This window comes from Canis lupus, chromosome 3 (genome assembly GCF_048164855.1).
Source record: "Canis lupus baileyi chromosome 3, mCanLup2.hap1, whole genome shotgun sequence".
NCBI classification, from domain to species: domain Eukaryota; kingdom Metazoa; phylum Chordata; class Mammalia; order Carnivora; family Canidae; genus Canis; species Canis lupus.
In genome coordinates this window covers 1,091,444-1,107,723 of record NC_132840.1, presented here as the reverse complement: position 1 = coordinate 1,107,723, position 16,280 = coordinate 1,091,444, and the positions used below count along the sequence as shown (strand labels likewise).

The window sequence follows — 16,280 nt, the reverse complement described above, 5'->3', positions numbered from 1 at the left end:
AATTGTCTATAGAATTAGAGCAACTCAAAATAGAATTCTGCTCATTTAGTTCCAACATACATCTTGAGAGGTTGCTAGTAGTAGTATTTAATTTGTCATTTTCTTGGTTTCTTTCCTAAATAACGATTGCTTACTCGTGTTAGTGCATAAATAAATAGAATTATTAGAGGGTAAAATGACATCTCTTTCTGTTTCTTGCCTAAGCCCTAATAAATCCTGAACTACAGCTTTAAATTTCATCTATTGTTTTGATATTATTAGGAGACATCGACCGACTCACTGATAAGCTCACAATTGCTCTTTATTCAGTGTTGATATCTTGATAACTGCACATGGAGGTAAATCAGGCTACACCTGGCCAGGGTGCACGTAGGACCTAAGATGGGTCAGTAACTTGCCCCCGCGACAGAGATTGGTCAAACCGTCACTGTGAAACTGCAGTCAGAGGACCCTCGCTGCAGAGCCCTGGGTGGGAAGGCTCTCTGTAGTGGGGCAAATGCTCCCCTCTCTGTCTCTGCTAGGTGGAAGATAAAACAGGGCAGGGGGGAGGAGGAAAGAGCAAGAGTAGGAGAAGGCGAGGCTGCAGCTGTGGCAGGCCCAACATCCCATCCCCGCCTTTTCTGGGTACTTCTAAAAGAACCCAATCCCCTGGTTGGTCCCGGGGGAAATCACTCTCCATCCAGCACTTGTTATGCAGAGGGTGGTCTTTGGACCAGGAACACCACCGGCTCGGAGGGCCCTCTGGAGGAGCTGCTGTTCTCAGGCTCCACCTCAAACCTGCCAAACCAGAACCTGCATTTAAAAGAAAATAAAAAAAATAAAATAAAAAATAAAAATTAAAAAATTAAAAAAATTAAAAAAAGAAAATCCAAAAAAACAAAAACAAAAAAAAAAACAAAACAAACAAAAAAAAACAAAAAGCAAAAAAAGAAAAGAAACCCCCAAAAAAATAAATAAAAGAAAAAGAAAAGAAAAGAAAGAAAAAAGCAAAGAAAAGAAAAGAAAAGAAAAGAAAAGAAAAGAAGAAAGAAAAGAAAAAAGAAGAAAAGAAAAAAAGAAAAAAGAAAAGAAAGAGAAGAAAAAAGAAAAAAGAAAAGAAAGGAAAAGAAAAGAAAAGAAAAGAAAAAACAAAAGAAAAAAGAAGAAAAGAAAAGAAAAGAAAGAAAAGAAAAAAGAAAAGAAAAGAAGAGGAAAAAAAGAAAAGAAAAGAAAAGAAAAGAAAAGAAAAGAAAAGAAGAAAGAAAAGAAAAAAGAAGAAAAGAAAAAAGAAAAAAGAAAAGAAAAGAAAGAAAAGAAAAGAAAAAAGAAAGGAAAAGAAAAGAAAAGAAAAGAAAAAACAAAAGAAAAAAGAAGAAAAGAAAAGAAAAGAAAGAAAAGAAAAGAAAAGAAAAGAAGAGGAAAAAAAAGAAAGAAAAGAAAAGAAAAGAAAAGAAAAGAAAAGAAAAGAAAAGAAAAGAAAAAAAGAAAACCCCCAGATGTATTTTATGTGCACAGGAAAGATGGAGGAGCCCTGATAAAGCCCCATCGTTTCTCTGCTCGGGTGTTAGATTCGCACTCGCCTTTCCTCAAACTTCCACAGCCAGTCCCAACCACAGGGCTTTTGCAAGTACTGTTTCCTCTGCCTTGAAAACTCTTTTCTGCTCCTTTTCTCCTGGTTAACGTATCCTCAGATTTTAGATCTCAATTCAAGTGTCGTTTTGCACGGGCATCTTTCTGAACAGATTAAAAAAGTCCCCGGTATATGTATGGGAACCTTTCAAGTCAACATGATGCATATTAAGCTTCAGGATCCTGAGGGGGAGGATACGCCAGCCCCAAATAGGCCATTCGGGCATATTGATTATTTTGACTTAGGGTTACTTAAGAAACAGCCAATGCAAGAAACACACTCTGAGCCTCCTTTGAACCCTAGAAAGCAAAAATAAATCTCCCATGGGAAACGTACCCTCCCTGTCCCGGACTCCCTCATCTCCAAAGCAGGGAATTTAAGGAACAAGAAGGCCATATAAATAAACCTTGTTTCTGCTTCACTAATTGGCCACCCCCAGCCCAAACCTTTCCGTCTTCTCACTTCTTCACAAGCATATCGTTTCTTTGTCTAAAGGTATTAAAGCTGCCTGCACTGGTCACTCTTCTTTGAGTTCCATATTTTTATGAGCTCCCATATATACAGAATTAAATTTGTTTCTCTCCTGTTAGTCTGTCTTAGGCCAATTTACTTATTAGAGCAGTCAAAAGACTTAGAAGGGAAGAAAGGGAGAGTTTTCATCCCTTACAATCCATTGACAATTGTGGATTATCTTCTCACCATTGTATTCTTAGCACCCAGATGGCTGCGTGCTAGGTTTTCGGTATATACCTGTTGAATGAATGAATGTATAGGTGAATGATGGATTTTACCGAAAGCTGAAGCCCAGAGGAGTTGGCTGATTAACCTCGTCATCTGAAAAGTGGTAGATCTGAGTTTGTAATGCAGGTTATTGCCTTTCTGCCTCAGAATGACATCTTTGCGTTCTCCTTATTTCCCCCACAGTTGGTTCACCTAAACCGGGAAAATTAGAAACAAACAGCTGCCAGATAGAAAACAAAAGTCCAAAAATAAATAAATAAATAAATAAATAAATAAATAAATAAATAAATAAATAAATAAATAAGAAAACAGAAGTCCAACCTTGAAAACTCATGAAAATGAGAGGAACTTTTTTTGTAAAGCACCTTCTTTTCTTTAATCAGGAAGACTGTCAAATATCCTGCTGCTGAATGGGTGGCTTGGCTGATTCAAGTATATCCATTACCAAGTGATGGCACTTCTGTCTGGATGCCAAGTCCTGCGGCTGCAGAAAAAAATAAGATGCAATGGATCAAAATAAGACTGCAGTGGCTGATGAGCTTCTGACCAACTGGCAGGTAGGAAGTCCCCCGCAAGTGGGAACCCAGGTACTCATCTGATATATGCTCCATCCGTAGCAGACCTCTCAGATACGGGATGAGTACAATTTATCAAAATAAACTTTATGGCATTTCTATTTGGGTGCAGGGCAGTCCTTATGACTGGGAGGTTTTTATCAGCAGAGCAATGTTGGGAAGGGCTCAGAGAAATCTAAAGCAATCGTCATCTGGTGTGCCTTGGCATAAAGTGGATGCGAAGGGATGAAGGTCCTTTTCGTTAACTATTAAATTGTTGTTAGTTAGTTATTTCTGCAGCTCATCTGAACAACTTCCCTTCCGTACTGTGAAACCCACCAACTGCCCTGCACCCTCAAAACCCACCACCTCTTACGACTTATCCCTAAGCATCCCTTCACTTACCGTAGCCCATGTCCCAAGCAACTTCTCTTTCCCACCCTCGACCCCCATGTCCTCAAGCGTCTGTTCTTGTCCTAGCTTCTGAACTTCTATTTCGTATCACGCTGATAGCCTTGTGCTTTTGTTTCTTTTGGATGTGCATGTTGGGCCGCTACGACTGTTCTCAAAAGCTTTTTTTGTTCAGGAATGACTGAATTGCTGTCATTCTTTGATTCATTTATTCAAGCCTTTACTTTGTGCACACAAGATACCAGACGCTGCTAGACGCTGGAGGATAAAACACGGCACTCTGGCCACGTGCATGTAATTGTAGTGTCTCTCACATGCATTATTATATAATTCTAAGGCAACCGGCTACTTCTGTGAGCACAGATTATCTCCGGATAGGTTAAAGACCTCAGAAGAGCCATGCCCCACCCAAGACCCTGCCTGGGCACCACTCTGCCTCCTCTGGGCTTGTCCTCACGCCACCGGCTGTAGACTTTCAGGCAACCCATGAGGTCCACCTATGCATCCCCTCCCACCCTTTGCTTACCTCTACTCATATACTTACAGATTCAGAAAACCACAAATTCTACTCTGTAACTCCCACCAGACATTAAATATCTTGACAGAAGTGACTGTTCTCCGCTCATCTTTATAACCCTGGTATCTAACACGGTGTCTTCCATTTGAAGGCATTCAGTAAACGTTGAACTCACTGGCTCATTTGATAAATGCAAAACAAGCTTTAAGTGTCATTTTCTTCAAATGGAACTCAAAATAGGATTAACTTTGTCATCCCTCTCAGAAATGAAGCCATTTCTAATATGCCTTCAGTGAAGGAGGAGAAGAAGAAGAAAAAAAAAATTGCAAATTACAATAACTTGACAGCTGCTTGCTAAACAATACCACATTAATTTTCAACACTCTACACATGGCTGAGTGGGAGATCCCTTAATCCCAGGTCCCATTTTATGTTCGCCTCATTGTCTCTGTCCCCTCATTGTATCACTTGCAAAAATCACCAGTGGCTGTGCACTCCCTTAAACCCTATTATTGCCAGAGAAGTCCTAGACTAGGTTAATGCAGATCTGCTTCCCAGAGGTATGCTAAAATGGATTTAAGTTCTTTATTTTGAGTGATTGACTTTGAGAAATCCCCGTCTTTATCAGTTACTACCAGAGAAACAGAACTTTTCATGAGTGACAGTAAACTAACCACATGCTCTTGAGTGCTACAGGAATAATACCTTTTAAAGGGATTGAGATTAATTTGGCCATTTATGAGGAGGAATAATCAGATGGCCCTGTGTGTTAGGGCCAATGAGACACTGTATCAGGAGTTTAATTTACCGGCTCCTAAAGATCTTATTTGGGGAACGTTTCTGAGAATATTCTCCAAGCTTTCATCATGCCACTAGGATTCTTTTGTTCTTGGCTTACTGTTTCCAACAAATGATTGCCTTTCAGAAGAAAGGGAACGGAGAGTCTAGAGTCTTCGCTTTTCAAAAAAACCAAACTGCATTATCTTATTAAAAAAAAAAAAAAACCAATAACTTGCTTAGGAAAACTAAAGATACCTTTCAAATACAAAATATGAGTGACACGAAATGCAGTCTCATAGAGAAGAGGAACGGTAATTGCGACGGAGCCAGCATTTTGGTGAATCAAGCATTGCTTGATATACCCATTCTCATCCAATAATAAGTAAAGGGATTAGGACAATTCATATATTTTGCTATCCAATGCTATTTTTATTGATTTGTTTATTTTGGACCTTTCAAAAAAATTCAGATATCAATAGGCATTTCAGAAATCACTGACAGAGTCCCGTGTGTAGGAATAGGACTCAGCAGTCCCATTTCTAGGAATAATGATGTAAGTTGGGAAATTATGGTCCAAAAAGTACATTCTCATGGTACACCCCACACAAAAGCTAAATGGTACCTTAAAGTCCTTAGAAAAGACTCTTTTTGGGGACTAATTAGGGAGCAGAACACAACTGGTTTCAAGAAGCCTGGCATGACATGGAGGTGGCGAAAGTGGATACTGACCGCACTCCTTATCAGGCCATTCACTGAGATGTTGTGATTTTCCTAATCCGAGTAAGATCATGCCTCATCAGGACTCAAAATAATAAGGAAGGGCACAAGAAGATCTTTTCTTTTTTTTTTTTTTTAAGAAGATCTTTTCATCATTCATTCAAGTTTTGCATACTACACAAAATGAAACAAGAAGGAATATGATCACTCAAAATGTGACTATTCCTATAAGAGAAAAGAACAAAAATTGCAAAATGAAAGGAGGATCAAGATTCTTCTTATGCGGGGCAACCGGCTGGCTCAGTGCAACTCTTGATCCCAGGGTTGTGAGTTCGAATCTTACTTTGGATGCAAAGATCACTTAAGTAAATAAAAATTTCTTTAAAAAATGATCTATCCTTTGTACTAATTGATAAAACCGTAACTCACAACTTATACTTTGAAAATATATAGAAAAAAAAGAAAATATATAAGGGCGCCTACATGGCTCAGTTGGTTGAGTGTCCGACTCTTGATTTCAGCTCAGGTCATGATCTCAGCCCCATGTTGGCCTGCACACTCAGCAGGGTGTCTGCTTGAGATTCTCTCTCTCTCCCTCTCCCTCCGCCCCTCCCCTGCTCACACATGCTCTTTGTCTTTAAAATAAATAAATCTCTTTGCTTCTCCCTCTGCCTATGTCTCTGCCTCTCTCTCTCTGTGTCTCTCATGAATAAATAAATAAAATATTTAAAAATAAATAAAAAATAAATACAATAAATAAATCTTTAAAAATACATATATACAAACATATGTATATATGCATTGAGTACATATGTGAATAGATGTGTATATATTTGGAAATTATATCTAAATATATAGTATATTTAATATATAATAAATTATATAATAAAAATAACTAACAGTTATACATTATATAATAATTAATTATATAATAAATTTTATAACTAACAATAATAAAGTGTATAATAAAATAACTAACAAACTAGAAAGCACAGACTTGAATGTCTCAAATGCTTATCATACCTGACAGCTACGCTCCTTAGTATATGAAAGCACTTTGTTAACTTTTCTCTCATAAAAGAAATTGTTTTCTTTTGTGTATAATTATATATATTATTATATATTTTATATATATACTACACTAACATATATAATTTTATATATGTAATTTGAAGGGGCCCCAAAATGACAGCAAATAAAGATAAACATGTGCTTCCATGCACTTTCCTCTTTGGTTCATGGCCTGGCCACAGGTTCTCAGCCTCAGCTGCCACACTCCACAACAAACCTTTCTATGTGGACATCAGAGCCATATGCAGCCTTTAAAGTCATAAGGGAAAAAAAAGGGGAAAAAATAAATAAAGTCATAAGGAGTCATTTCAAGTCCCAAGTGTGTATTTGTCCATCTTGCTGTGGTTTCACCTTGTAGGCTGAGAAATTATGAGCCTCACCTTGTCCATTTGGCAGAGCTCTGCTCATGTTTCATGAACAAAAAAAAAAAAAAAAAAAACCACCTATTTTAGAGAACATCACAAACTCCTTCAGCCCATATTCTCAGTGCTTCTTTCACTCTGCGACACAAACATTTATCAGATCTCTGAAACTATATATTCCCCCAATATCGTCACCCCTACAGACCAGGAGACACTGGAGGGCAGGCAACAGACCTCTTTGACTTTTCCTCCCAAGTACTTAGAGCTACATTCTAGATTCAGATTCAGATATAGATTCTAGGAAGTATTCTTATTCCACATTTACTCTATAAATGGCCACTAGACACGTGCTTCCCATTTCAGGATTCCTTTAACCACACTTCTATTGTAAGCTCCATTTCCTCACATTTTAGTTACCATCTTCCCATTCACAGACACGAGCTTTTACCAAGAAACTATAAATAATGTTGTAGTGGTGATCTGTACGAGCCTATAAATTCTTTGCCCACATAATCTCTCAGAGTTATCCTTCAAAGATATTGTATAGGTTTAATTCTTCATCTCTGACACTACTGGATCGAATCCAGAAATAGAAAATAAATAAAATTGTGTCTCCTGCAGAGAAAACCATAGGCTTGTTTATATTTAGAAATGCTCACCAAATCTTTTGTTTTATTTTTCTCTAATGGATTGTGCAGTTTATCTGCCTTAACAACTTAGACTATGCTCGGTTTTCTTAATAATTGTGCAATCCAATCTCCTGGATAAATAGCAAATATTTCTGTCATGTTAAATAGATAGAGTCTATTACATGTCGTATTGAAACAGAAATAACTATTTTCTTTTAGAGTTCTTTTGGTAAAGTCAAAAGCATGAACTATGCTTTTGGTGTTTTGTTTTTAATTTTCTTAAGTTTTGCTTTCCTCTTCTATGACACAATAACCTAATGAGGTATTGATGATATATAAGTAAAATAGCCACTTGGTTGTTCGGCACATAATGGATGTTTGATAAATACCAAATTTTTTATCCACACTTTGTTATAATTATTTATTCTCTTGTCCACTTATCTTTTCATGAATTTATTCTTTTATCCTTAAATCCATTCATCTAAAATTTCCACAATTCTACTACCCTCCATCTTTCAGTACTCATATACATCAAGCATCTTTTATGTTACAAGTAACTTTGCTAAGTGCTGAGGATATAGCAACAAAACCTGATTGCTGCCCTTAAGATTGCAGCCCAGTGGGCATGACATCCATGATTCATAAATAAAACACAAATTTTGTTATGAGAGAGAAATTAACGAATTGCAAAGGAGCGTAGCTGTCAGGTATGAAAAACCATCCGATACATTTAAGCCTATGTTTTCTAATCCATGAGCCAAATTGGTTTTGTTTTGTTTTATTTTGTTTCGTTTTGTTTCATTTTGGGGAGCAAACTTGGTATTTTTTTGTTAAGCGGTTTAAGAATTCATAATCTTGGTCCAGGGTTGATAATATTGCACCACTTTCTTCTCCCATACAAAAACATTTTTTTGTTTGTTTGTTTGTTTTACCTAAAATACTGCACCTGGTCCTTACAATATCACAAATAGTGCTTATTTTAGAGGTAAAGATTCTGAAGCTCATGTAAATAAGTCATGTGGTCAAAGTCAAGTTGCAAGTAGTAGATCTTGGACTTGACCCCAAAACGTGTTCTCAAAATTACTATGCTGTTGCCTTTATGGATAGGGAGCTTCGAGGCAGATGTGAAGAGTATCATGGCCTAAAAGTGAGGAAAAGCAGAATTGCATTCTCCAGTTTCACATTTATATTGTCCAGAATGGAGTTGAAAGAAGAACCTAGATACATAATGATTAATGACCCAGCTTCTTCCCACTAGAAAAACACCTAAGTTCCTGAGACCAGTGATTAAAAAGCTGAACAGCAGATAGAGCAAGGCGGACTAAGGGATCATAGCACCCTAAAATCCATGATATGTATAATACGTGTATATAATACATGTATCAGTGCATGTAGAATGTTGGACCTCTTGCAAATAATGGCTATTGGACTCTATGTGGAGTGTATCCTAATTGTGTTTTGTTGAAAGAAGTAAATTCAGATGAACAATACTTTTTTTGTTTGGTTGTTCTTTGGACATGGGCAATAATTTCTGTGACGTGTAATGAGAAAGAACAATGTGTTCAACGTTATTTCAGCTAGCGTCACTTTGAGCACTTTTATTAAATGAAAGGAGCTGGTTTCTCTGTCTTTTATTTTTAATTAGAAGTTATCATATAGCCTTCTTTCCTTCCTCCCTTCCTTTCTTCTTCCTTACTCTATAATTCTGTCCAACAGCCATTAAATGGGATTGTGTAAGTTTAGGAGGATCAGAAGCTGCATGGGTGCAAGTGATACCCATTTGGAGATGATTAGGACACAACCATGGGGGGAATGAGTGGCCAGGCACAGGAAGTCAAAGCTCAAATAGGTAAGGGAGGAGTTTGTGCCGGGGTCTTGTGAGTGGCAGCTGAAGCCCACCCAGGCTGTTGGAGCACAAACAGCATGAAGAGACTCAGAGACACCACTTTGATCAAGTGATCAACATTACTATCTTCAAAATTGGGACATAATGCATCTGTAGATCACCTGACAGGAGTCAATGACAAGAATACAGCAATATTTCCATCACATTCCTGCCCAAAGCTTTGTATAATATGAATCTAATCATAAGGAAATATAGATAAGCCCAAGTTGAGAGAGATTATGTAAAACAATTGACCTATTATCTTCAAAAGTGACAAGGTCATGAAAGTCATGCCAAGAATGAGGAATTCTGGAGATGAAGGAGACAAAGCAAACATGACCTTGCGATACGACTAAACGCAACATATGATCCTGGACTGGATCCCTTTGCTAAAAAAAAAAAAACATTATTGGAGCAATAAGTTAAACTTGAACAGTTCTGATGAAGTCTTGAATTAGAAAATCGGTATCAATTTTATTTTTCTGATATTGATGGCTCCATCGTGGTAAGGCAAGAGAGTGTCTAGGTTGTAGATATTTTTGCTAAGGTTTTCAGGGGTTGTGGCAACAACTTTCTCTCAAACAGTTCAAGTAAAAGAAACTGCTAGTCTCACAGGGCTTTGGTAAATAGAATAATAATAATAATAATAATGATAATAATAATATTGTAATCTGTTGTTAAGATGAGGACTGCAAGTCCAATCTCTAAAGTGTCATAGAACCCTTGATTCAAATTCAAGTCCCTCCTTTCCTAGCTGTGTGATACCGACGAGTTGTGTAACCTCTACACACACGCATCACGGGGAGTAGGTTAAGTTTCACACAAAGAATGAAATACCACATAGGTTTCACACGAGGATTAAGTTCTTTAGTGCATAAAAAGTGATTAGAAGAGTGCTTGCTCTCTCTGTGTGTCTCTCATGAATAAATAAATAAAATCCTAAAAAAAGAAGAAGAATGCTTGACATAGAAGCACCAAATCCAGTTAGCTACTGTGATTATGATTATTATTACTAATTGTCATCATTGTATTGAATGGTTCAACTCTAGGGACCCACAGAGCATAAGCTGGGATTTGAAGTCATAGAAACCTGGGTTCAAACGACCATTAATTAGCTTAGTAGCCCAGAGAACACTTCTTAACTTTGTGAAATGTCATTGTTTTCCATCAATTTCTGTGACCTCACCCTGAGCTACAGCTCATCTTTGCTCACTACGTCCAATCTATACAGGCCTTCCCTCAGTCCCTCGAAACATCCAGTTGTTTCCAGCTCTAGAGAATAACACGTTCTCTTCTCTCTTCCTGGAACACTCCCTTGCCCCCTCCTGGCCAAGATGGCTCTTAGTAGAAGTAGCAGAAGTAGTCTTCAGAGCCCTGATAAAAATTAAGTCCTCACAGTCCCTGTTCATTAAGCAATTCTCTTTCACAATCTCTACTTTTTAATGGAACTTATTGAAATCCATAGTTTTTCTCATTTTTGTTGTCTGCCTCTTACCCTGGACAAAAACATTCTTGAAATTGGTGTTTAGGTCTATGGGTTTCTGTTGTATTCACCATTGTGTACCCAGGATACAGTACCAGACCCAGCATATAGTAGTTTTTTTTCCAAATTATTTGACAACGAGTTAACACATGAGAGAGCAGAGCACAGCACCAGGCACTACAGATTCCTTACACTGGTTCTGCATCATCCCGCCAAGGCTGACAGCAAAACAGGCGCTGGTATCACCGTTACCATAAACACAGTCTTGCTCCTTACCCAGGCAAAAATAAAAAAAAGTGTTAGTAGATCTTGACAATTCTCAAATAAAAACTAATTGTCAAGTATTAAACATCCAGACAATTGAGTAAAGGAGCCTCACCCAAATGATGTAGGGAGACAATGCTGCATGCAAATTCCAGTTCCCACTAAAAAATGAATGATTACTTCAGAAGAAAATGCTTTGGCACTAAATGCAGCTGTTATTTATGTCACATGATTTATAAGACTGATGTGCATAATACTCTTCCCGCCCTGCTATAAATTAAAACAATCCAGGAACATATTATCTACAGATACTTATGAGCAGATATGTTGACACTTGCTACAATGCTGGTTCTAATAAGAATAGGATATTTTCTCAAAGATAAAGACATTTTATGTTAAAAAAAAATGAACAAATAACCTCATCATTGTCACACTGAAGTGATGGCTGACCAATGACCAAGTTACGTGGTACGAAAATACCCTCGTGATTTTAAGTCACTTATTTTTAGTTGCTCAACCTTAGATGTAACATCTGAAGAGATGTAAATGGGCATCACAACCAGAAAACATGGCTCCGACTCCAGCCTCGACGAGCTCTCTAAAACTTGGGGCCTATTATTCATCAAAATCAGCCTTATCTTCCCCCATCTATAAAATGGGAATAATAATAACCCTTACCTTGTAAAGCAGTTTTGGGGATCCAATGAGACAATGACTGTACCACAGCTCAATGAGGCTGTCTGATTCTGCTTGGGCTGCTGAAACAAAGCTCATAAACAGCAGAGATGTATTCCTCATAGTTTTGGAGGCTGAAGATTGAGATGGAGCCACCAGCATTATCAGGTTCTGATGAAGGCCCTCTCCTGGATGACGGATTGCCTACTTCTCATTGGGTCCTCACATGGTCGAAGGGGTAGGAATCTCTGTGGGATCTCCCTAATAAGAGCGCAAATCCCAGACAGGAGGGCTCCACCTTCATAACTTAATCACTGCCCAAAGGCCTCATCTCCAAATACCGTCACCTTGGGTGACGGTGAAATTTTAATTGGATTAAAATTTCAACATATGAGACTTTGGGGGGAAACACAAACATTCAGAACTCAGCAACTGCCATATAGAGAATGTTCGACAAATGACGATGATGGTGATGGTGGTTTTGGATGGAACCATTTAACGTCTTCTTCGGGAGTTTGGAGGTGTGGTTATTAACAACACCTAATGTGACAGCAGTTTGAAGGCACTGGCCTATTAGGAGGAGGGGAGAGAGTTTGATTTTACTTGGGGACCATGATCCAGAACATAGTGAAAGTGGAAGCAAGATGAGAAAAACGGTCGTACCTTGGCTATCATTTCAGTTTTACCCTGTCACGGGTGAGATCCTGCTACCGGGGGCTGGAGCAGCTGAGGCATCTTCCCTACAAACAAACACCCCCACCCGAGCGGGGATAGAACCAAATGGCACACAGCATCCCTGTGTATCAGGTTTCATTGTCAGCACCCTATTTATTACTAATGAGGGAATTGATACTTAGAGAGATTCCGCAACTTACCTATAAAAACCTCGAGTCCCTTCAAGGACAAATTTGGCCAGGGACTTAAGGAATTGTTCAATAGCTTCTTCTCTGATACAACCGATGGGGGAATTTGATTTCTAACCCTCTTCTGGCAGAAGCTAGTGATGCTGGCAGGGAGTATCAGCTTTTAAGGGAGTTTAATGGTGAGCTTGCGTGAAACAAGGTGCCTCCGAGTGGAAATGTCCTCCTGGGCTACCCTGTGAAACAGCGACTAAAACAGCCCTGAAGGCCAAGGTCTGTCTCGGGTCTCATCACAGCCCCTGCCAGACCTCACTTAACCAGCCAGAATGGAGACCCGGGTCCATCTATGTACTCTCTGGGCTTCACCGCCCCCTTGCCTCGAGCCCCTTTGGAGGGGTACCAACTCGGTTTTATTTCTAAAGAAACTCACTCTCTCTTTGTATGATGGAAATGTCTTAGGATAAGGACTGGGATGCTGAGTATCTGTGTGCCAGGCACCATGCTACGTGCTTTAGATACATCATCTCTGACTCTTAAACCTGGAAATGAGATAAAGTACATTGACTGTCCAATGCCGTGCAGCTCTCAGAACGAGACCACGGGGTTAATTGGGTCTGGCCGATTCCAAACCCATCCCTATCCAACCGCAGCACAATACAGACAAATTTATAATTATCCTAGTACTTTCTACTATCATGATTATTAGGGCAATTAAAAGCTAATAAATACGTTGGTGATTCACAGTGAACCATTATTCTGTTAATCGAATGGCACCATAGATCTATATTCACAATATAATTTACACGTGCATTTCATGTGACCTACGTCCTCGGTCCTCACACCTGTCTTGTGTCTCTCACATGCAGCTTCCTCTCCCCCGACGCTCAGAGGACCATCTAGATGCAGCCAGATACTGGGAACTGAAGCTGTTGGTGTTTAGGATTATCATTTTTCTTGTACCAGGGCGTTGGCTGATGGGACTAATACCAGATTCAAGCTAAGGAGGCCTGAAGTAAAGAAGTAGAAAAGCTTATACATCGTCTTCTTTCCTTTGTTAAGCTACTCTTTCCCACAGCTGAGCGTCAGTTCAGATCCCCTGTTGTAATCTAATTGAAATCTCTGAGCTAACACTTGGAAGTTTCCCTTCCTGGGGCGGAGCGGGGAGGTGTTATATGCTGATTTTTGGAGACTGGGTTTGCCCAGCTTCAAGTCACTGATGTTAAGTTGTAGCTTTCCATTAGCCTGTCCCAACTTCTCTGTTATCTCCCTAATGTTAAAAAAAAAAAAAAAAAAAACTACCATTTCTTCTAAGCATATAATAGGCAAAAACATGTTTTAAAGATTTTATTCAGTTATTTGAGAGAGAGAGCACACAAGCGGGGGGCGAGGGGCAAAGGGAGAGGAAGAAGCACACTCCCCCCTGAGCAAGGAGCCCCACATGGGGCTCGATCCCAGGACCCGGGGATCATGACCTGAACTGAAGGCAGATACCCACCTGTCGGAGCCACCCAGGCGGCCAGGCAAAACCTTTTGCGGTTCGTGAGATCAGAACTGAGCAACAGATTTCAGGTGCAGGCTCCACACAGGCCCATCATAGGAGAGAGATCAGCTGGCCTTGTGGGAGCAAAACGGAATGTGAAAGACGAAGAAATGAAGAGAGACCTGTGACCCCGGAGATCATGAGATGTGCACGTGAATTACTTAGAGACTTTCAAATTTAAAAATAAACCGCCATGGTCTGACATAGGATGCTCATGATTACATGGTTCAAATGATCTGCCTTTACCCTGGGCTACTCGTAATTTTTTAAATGATGGCTTAATGAAAAAAAATGCAAATATGGGAATTGCTTAATAATGAGAATAAAACTGGCACCCGTTATGTGGATTATTCTGTGGGATGGAGATGCTAATGAGCAGTAGTGTTCACAATAGCCTCACCTTAGTACAATGAGAGATTAGTAAACTAGATTGCATTGCCCCCTTGAAATTGTGCATTTGAATCATCTCTCCCTCAATGCAGCTCTTTCCAAGTGACACATTCTATAGCAGGCCAATAACTCATTTCTGCCTCCCAGAAGGTTTCTCTCCCTATCTCTGAACCCAAAATGCATTACTCATAAATATTAACATTTGGTTAGTGCGGGATCTTAGGCCAATTTGAATTGTCGAGATTGGGATGTGATTTGACTTGAAAAGAGTAATGAAGTTATTGTGAGTCCAAGGATAAAAATGAGTTTTGCAGAAGAAAATACCTGGAATCGTGCATAAAATAAGTGACAACCTTTGGTTTCTTTAATTAAATGCCAAATAAGGAAAACCACAATGAAGATATTAGGCCCTTTTATACAGCCTTAAAGTTGGATACTGACCCTTCAAACTCATTTTTTTCTCTCTTCCATAAGCCATGAGAATAGTTCTTTCAAAATAAAAGGATGTTTAGCGCATATTAACGGTTACTATGATTAGCTCTACGTGCGTCGTCTCATGACAACCTCATAAAAATTTAGCTGAATACTTATTGTTATTATGCTCCCTGAGGCTTGTTGTCCTGTTACTTCCCTACAAGTTGCAGGCGTGAAATTTGAACCCAGAACTGGTGAAATCCAAAGCCTGGGATCATAGCCACTAAGTATACATACTGCTTAAAGTTAACAGGACCTGGGTAAGAACAGGGTGGGGAAGACCTGGCTCCGTCCCTTGCGATGTGAAGCTCTTCCTTGCTGTTTAGAGAATCACTTTGAATTCACATTTCTCCTAGCGTAATGACGGCACACATCATTAGGCTCAAATAGGTAAACTTAAACTATTTTTACACGCTTTTTTGGCAAAATAAGATTCTGTATTAGACACCTTCAAGGCGGTGTTTGTGAGCAGTGCACATTTGATATCTCTAAATGTCTCTATATTGATGGACTCTTTGACTACTTAATGTTTTAAGGTAATTAAACCACAAAAACTCATTGGAATAATGTTTAGGGCTGACTTAAACCCTTAAAAGCCATTAGCTGTTAACTGCCAAGTTGCTCTGAGTCTCTGTCTGCATGAAATTGAATCATATTTGAAAGGTTTTCTGGCTAGTGGCAAGATTCATAAAACCCCGACAGCTTTACATCCTTCATCACAAACCAGGAAATCAGAGGGAAGGGAAACAGCACTTGATTTCTCATCAAATCTTTCTCTAGAATCTTCAACTAATTAACCCCATTTTGTATTCACGTGGTAAAATTGCAAATATTCGTTTACCATTTGTTTAATTCAATTCAAATCAAAGAGTATTGGCTCTAGACCTACAGGGATTGATCCAGGGAACAGAGAGATTAATCAGGCGACGACCCTGCCCTCAAACAGCTTTAGAGTCCGGAGACACCAGCAGATGAATCCACCGAATAAAAACATTTAATGTGATGTGATAAACCCATCAACAGAGCAATGTACAAAACGAAAAAGGGAGGATTGTGAGGGGGGGTCAAGGAAGACTAAGAGGAGTTGCCAGGCAGAAAAAGTAGCAGTTTTTCAGAACGAAACAAACAACCAGAACAATCAAAAGCATACCGGAAAAAAGTAATGGTATTTTTCATTCAAATTAAGATGTCAGAGTACCTCATACAAAGGCATGCACAGCTACTCAAGAGTCTGTTTCTAACTTCTGAACACCCCGCCTTCTAGGAGATTATGACATCACCTGCTGACCCTGCTCACCCATGACTCTGTTGGGTTGAG

At 39.0% G+C, this 16,280-nt stretch overlaps 1 long non-coding RNA gene across 3 annotated transcripts; it reads right to left on the bottom strand.

Moving 5' to 3' along the window:
• Positions 1-303: 303 nt before the first annotated feature.
• Positions 304-16,218, bottom strand: LOC140626238 (uncharacterized). 3 transcript variants are annotated; one of them, XR_012025431.1, is made up of 9 exons: positions 16,161-16,218; positions 14,054-14,172; positions 13,384-13,565; positions 12,362-12,438; positions 11,702-12,268; positions 3,860-4,119; positions 2,672-2,834; positions 2,401-2,542; positions 304-792 (listed from the first exon to the last, which is right to left on the bottom strand). It is a non-coding gene; the product is annotated as an uncharacterized lncRNA (long non-coding RNA). The 3 variants fall into 3 exon arrangements; XR_012025429.1 differs by having other exon boundaries at positions 16,113-16,198; XR_012025430.1 differs by lacking the exon at positions 304-792 and adding an exon at positions 1,566-1,713 and having other exon boundaries at positions 16,113-16,198.
• Between the last annotated feature and the right edge of the window lie 62 nt (positions 16,219-16,280).